The sequence below is a fragment of the Lemur catta genome, unplaced genomic scaffold (genome assembly GCF_020740605.2).
Source record: "Lemur catta isolate mLemCat1 unplaced genomic scaffold, mLemCat1.pri scaffold_43_ctg1, whole genome shotgun sequence".
NCBI classification, from domain to species: Eukaryota; Metazoa; Chordata; class Mammalia; order Primates; family Lemuridae; genus Lemur; species Lemur catta.
The window spans coordinates 632,824-638,846 of record NW_025423850.1 but is presented as its reverse complement, the minus strand read 5'-3'; the positions used below and the strand labels follow the sequence as shown (position 1 = coordinate 638,846).

The 6,023-nt window shown below is 45.6% G+C and overlaps 1 long non-coding RNA gene across 1 annotated transcript; it reads left to right on the top strand.

Moving 5' to 3' along the window:
* Positions 1–5,989, top strand: LOC123629792. The gene is made up of 4 exons (XR_006732255.1): positions 1–70; positions 221–295; positions 416–515; positions 5,960–5,989. It is a non-coding gene; the product is annotated as an uncharacterized LOC123629792 (long non-coding RNA).
* The last annotated feature ends 34 nt before the right edge of the window (positions 5,990–6,023 follow it).

Below are 6,023 nucleotides of genomic sequence, written 5' to 3'. Positions count from 1 at the left end.
TCGGGAACCAGGTGTCCAGGGGACAACTCCTGAGCCTCTTGGGAGAGATGAGCCCAGAGAATGGTTCTAGGTATGAGAGCACTTTATTACAAGGTGACACTTTGGCGCTGTCATCCCGCGGTATTCTCTGGAAATTTGCTAAACCACATGGAGCGGGAGGGTGTTCTCTTGCCTAGATTCTGTCAGTCTCAACAGCTGCCTCCCCCCGTGTCACTTTCAGATTTCTTCTGGGCTTTGCACAGAGGGTGGAGGGGAAAGGGCCGGTCCTGACCTGCAAAGAGTGGAGACAGGAGAGGTGAGCCGGGAGGGATGAGTGGTGAGGAGGGAGAAGGGAGCCTGGGAGCGAGAGTGCTGCACTAGCTGGTGACAGGCAGAGGGTGGGAAGTGCGAGACTGCCACCTTTCTCCTTCCACAGAGACCCACCTTCCAGCTTCTGTGTCTACTGTCGTGGGTGCTCCAGCGTGGAGACGGGTCTGAGGCCAAGCATCTCACAGCACCATTCTTCCTCCCTGGAGGTGGGGTTCATTCCGAGGGCTGTTTTGCATTGATGTCGTGTTGTGGGGGGAGTACAGTCTCCCATCTCTCTCCCTCTCCTCAATCCTCCCTGTTTCCTGAGACATAAAAAAATAGAAATTAGGGCAATTAATAACCATACAGGGGCCTCTGAGTGTTCAAGGGAAGGGAAGTTGCACGTCTCTCGCTTTTAGTCAAAAGCTACAAAGGATTAAATTTAGCAAGGAAGGCAAGTCTGAAGCCAAGACAGGTGACAGCTTGCTCCGAGGTCAGCTGTTGAGCCTAAGAATACTGAGTCATAGAAATGCCCCCTGTATTTCCGGAGACAAGATTTGATTTCAGAAGTCACATAAGGCTTTGCCTTAAAGAAAAAAGAAATGTGTTAGTTCAAAAGCTGCCTCATCTCAGGAGGGCCTCTCCTTGGTCAGTAAAAGCTGCACTTCAAAGAGACAGCTGCAAACTGGGCCTAAGGTTCTCACCTGTTTTGAAAGACAAGGCAGGCCTCTCCTAGAGCCATGGGTTGCCAGAGCTGGCAAGGACCCCCGGAGATGAGAGCTGATCAGAGAGATATGCTAATGCCCACGCCGGGCCCAGAAGGAGCCATGCGGTTAAAGTAATTAACACAAAGCACAGCTCATGTTGACTTCTGAGATCATCTCTGTCTCCAAGAACACAATCACCGGAGAGCCAAGATGTCTCTGGTTTTTGCTAAAGTAATAGCCTTATCAGAAAACTTAGAAGTTTGCCCCAAGAAGATTTTACAACTCATTGTTCCCCTAGTTAGAGTTAGTTGAAGGATCTGTAGTAGCCTTTTAGAAGACTTTGACCCTAAAGCAAACTGCCTGTTAGTATGTGAATCCCGTTGCCCTGGGCAACAGGAGCTTGTATCTACCCTATATAACACCTGTGTGGATTTTCAGTTTGGGATATATTTTTGGCAGGAGGAAATATCCCCATCCGGATACCCTCCTTTATCTATTTTCATAAACCTTTACTTTATAAACTATATCTTTGGCTCTGTGTATTATTACTATTATTTCTGTTTCCTACTATTTTTTCATCCTTTGCGATGGCCCCTGCCTGAGAGACCTGATCGGAAGGAAAAACCTCCTTGCTGGGAGCGCAGCTAACTCCCCGCAAACTGGCGTGGTCAACTTAGAGACCGGATCCGAAGAAAGAGACAAAACCCCCTTTGCGGGGAGCGTAGTTAACTCCCTGCAAACTGGCGTGGTCAACTTAGAGACCTGACCCGAAGAAAGAGACAAAACCTCTTTGCGGGGAGCGTAGCTGACTCCCCGCAGTCAGCCAAGCTGTGACTGCCAAGGAAAGTTCCTGAGGGAAATGAAAACTGCTGCTCCAGCGATCACACAAGTGATGAGACAGTGAAATAGTCTCGCTGACACGGAGAAAGTGTTAGCGGTGGGGACAGAAGATCCAACCGGCCACAGCGTTCCCTTAGGCCAAAGCCTAATCCAGAGCGAGGCCCTAACTGTCTTCAGTTCTGTGAAGGCTGAGAGAGGAGAGGAAGCTGCGGAAGGGAAGTCGGAAGCCAGCAGAGGTTGGTTCCCGAGGTTGAAGGAGAGAAGCCGTCTCCACAACATTAGTAAAACTCACGGGGAAGCAGCCGGTGCTGGTGCAGAAGCTGCGGCAAGTTGTCCAGACGATCTCGCCAAGGTAACTGCCGGCCACGCTCAACGCAGATTTTTAATGTGAATGAAACAGCCTCCTGTCGGGAGCAGGTGCCATCCAGGACTTTCACAGCTGGACGGGAGCAGTCAATGTCCGGCTTCAAAGCCTCACAGGTCAGGTGACTCTTCTGTCAGGGCCAATGCCGCTGGCGACTTTAAGCTGAAGCCGGTGCTATTTGCCACTGTGAAAGCCGCAGGGCCCTAAGACTTAGGCCGACTCGGCTCTGCCTGTGCTCTGTCGGTGAAACAGCAGTGACAGCACATCTGTTTACAGCGTGTTTCAGTGAATATTTTAAGCCCAATGTTGAGATTTACTGCTCAGAAAAAGAGATTCCTTTCAAAATGTCACTGTTCATTGACAATGCAGCCAGTCAGCCGAGAGCCCTCATGGAGATGTACCAGGAAATTGATGTTGTTTTCATGCCAACACAACGTCCGCCCTGCAGCCGGTGGATCAAGGAGTAATTTCGACTTTCAAGTCTTATTATTTAAGAAATATATTCTGTAAGGCCACAGCTGTCATAGGTAGTGATTCCTGTGGTGGATCTGAGCAAAGTTAATTGAAAACCTTCTGGAAAGGATTCACCATTCTAGATGCCATTCATGAGAGAAGATCAAAATACCAACATTAAAAGGAGGTTGGAAAAAGGTGATTCCAACTCTCGTGGATGAGTTTGAGGGATTTAAGACTTCAGAGGAGAAAATAACTGCAGATGTGGCAAAAATAGCAGGAGCACTAGGATTAGCAGTGGAGCCTGAAGATGGGACTGCGTTGCTGCGATCTCATGGCCAAACTTGAACGGATGAGGAGCTGCTTCTTACGGGTGAGCAAAGAAAGTGTTTCTTCAGATGGAATCTACTCCTGGTGAAGATGCTGTGAGCACTGTTGAAATGACAACAAAGGATTTAGAATATTACAGAAACTTAGTTGATAAAGCAGCAGGAGAGTTTGAGAGAACTGACTCTAACTTTGAAAGAAGTTCTACTGTTACCCACAGTGTCATATGCTACAGAGAATTTTTTTTTGTGAAAGAAAGAGTTAATGTGGCAAACTTCCTTCCTTTATTGATTAATTGATTGACAGGGTTTTGCCCTGTCACCCAGGCTGGAGAACAGTGGGGTGATCATAGCTCATTGCAGCCTCGAACTCCTGGACTCAAGCGATCCTCCCAAGTAGCTGAGACTACAGGTGTGCCCCGCCATGCACAGACAATTTTTTTTTTTATTTTTGGAAGAGGCAAGATCTCACTGTTTTGCCCAGCTGCTCTCAAGCTCCTGGCCTCAAGTGATCCTCCTGCCTTGGCCTCCCACAGTGCTAGGTAGGACTGCAGGCATGAGCCACCACACCTGGCCTCATTGTCGTCCTGTTTTAAGAAACTACCACAGCCGTCCGCCCCTCAGGAACCACCACACTGATCAGTCAGCAGCCATCACCATCAAGACAAGACTCCGCACCAGCAAAAAGATTGCAACTCACTGAAGGCTCAGATGATCGCTAGCATTTTTTAGCAATTAAGTGGTTTTTAATTAAGGGATTTACATTTTGTTTTTAGACAGTGCTATTGCACACTTAATAGACTGCAGTCTGGTATAGATACAACTTTTACATACACCGGGAATCAAAAAATTGGTGTGACTTGCTTTATTGCGATGTTTGCTTTCTTGGACGGTGTGGACCAAACCCGCACTATCTCTGAGGTGTCTGTGTGGGGATGTGCTGGAAGGTAGGACTGGCTTCCTGTTTAAACGCAGCTTCCAAAGCTTTTATTTTTATCTTCACACCTTGCTTTACATGTGTCAGAGATCAACTGGACCTGCTGGAGTGACAGCAGGTGTGCTGTTGACCCTGCAGTGAAATGCCTTCCACCTGCTCTCAGGCCCAGAAGATGTGGACTGTCAGGGCCGAGTTCCTGCTGTGAGATGAGCCCTGGGGGGCTTGAGAGACCCAGCCCTGCCCTAGTTGCCACCACCCAGGCTTCTCACCTCCCTGCCAAAGGGAAGGCAGTCGCTGGAAATGAAGGAGCCTTTCCCAGCACTGTCCTCATGGGGCTTTGAGTTACTGTCTAGTTTTCTTTCATTTTAACTTAAGGAACTTCTGTTAGCATTTCCTATAGGGCCAGTAATGAGCTCCTTCAGTTTTTGTTTATCTGGGAATGTCTTAATTTCTTGCATATTTTTGAAAGACAGTTTTTGGAGTATAAAACTCTCAGTTGACAAATTATTTTTCTTTCAGTACTTTAAACTACTTTCCCATTGCTTTATTCTTTTTAAAAATCTTCTTACTGCTTTCTGACATCAAATGTTTCTGATGATTAATCTGCTGATAATCGTTTGGGGCGTCTCTTGTATGTTATGAGTCCCTTCTCTCTTGCTACTTTCAAGATTCTTTTTTTTTTTTTTTGTCTTTTGACAATTTGAGTATAATGTGTATTGGTATGGGTCTCAGACTTTATTCTACTTAGAGTTCAAGTTTCTTAAATTTGTGAATTCATGTGTAGAAGCAAATGTGGGCCATTTTCAACCATTATTTCTTTCAATCATCTGTTTTGCTTTTCTCTCTCCTCCTTCTGGGAATTCCATAACGTGTGTTTTTCTGCTTGATGGTGCCCCACAGGTCTGTTAGGTTCTGCTAACTTTTCTTCCTTCTTTTTTCTTTCTACTCCTCAGATGAGATAATTTCATTTGTTCTTTTTTCAAGTTCACTCATCTTTCTTTTGTCTGCTGAAATCAAATTGCTGTTGAACACCTATAGTGAATTTTTCATTTCAGTTGTTGTACTTTCAGCTCCAGAATTTCTGTTTGGTACTTTCAAAAATTCTGATTTCTTTGTTAATATTATCATTTTGTTCATATATCATTTTCCTGATCTCCTTTAGTGGTTTTGCTTATGTTTTCCTTTAGTTATTTGAGCACGTTTTAAACTTTTTTGTGTAGTAAGTCTGATGTCTGGGCTTCCTCAGGAATGGTTTCTGTTTAATATTTTTTTACTTGAATGAGCCATGTTTTCCTGTTTGTTTGTATACCTTGTGGTGTTTGTGTGTGTGTGTGTGTGTGTGAGAGAGAGAGAGAGAGAGAGAGAGAGAGAATTGGGCATCTTACTGTTATAATGTGGTAACTCTGACATTCAGAATCTTTACCTTCTCCAGGGGTTGCTGGTTTTTGTAAAAATTGTTGAAGCATGTAGCAGCAGTCCATTTGTTTGAGACTTTTCCAAACTTTTTTTATAAGACTATTCCTTGTCATGTGTAATTGCTGAAGTCTCTGTTCCTTGACTTTGTGTTCAGCTAATGTTTGGACAGAGATTTCCTTGAAGGCCAAGGGGTCTCCTGGTCTTTGCAGACTGTCTTTGTGCACTCCTTCAAAATCAGTGAAGCTTGCTCAGAGCCCAGGGATCAGCATGAGGTGAAAGTCTAGGTCCTCTCAGAACTTTGTGAGCACACGTTGTCCCTGAGCATGTAAATTCCCCTGCAGACACAGCTGCTTTTGAATATCCCAATTTCTCAGAGTCTCACTCCAGCTTCCAGTCTGGGCCTCAGGTGGTCTATTGTATGTCTCTACTCATAATCTTTCACCCCAGGCATCGGTGAGTCTGCAGTCATCTTGCAGCTTTCATGAACATTGTCCCTCTGTGTTCCCACCTGTGTGTGTTCTGTGCTATGTGACACAGATTAGTGAGTCAGTCCTTCAGGTATCTCCCAGACAGTATAGAAGAGATGTGCATAACAATTTGCAAGTAATATCTGCTCTGATTCTTTCAGCACCAGGGAAGGAACTGGAAATGAGGCTGGTTGCTGCTGCTTCAAGACTGATACAGCCACCACA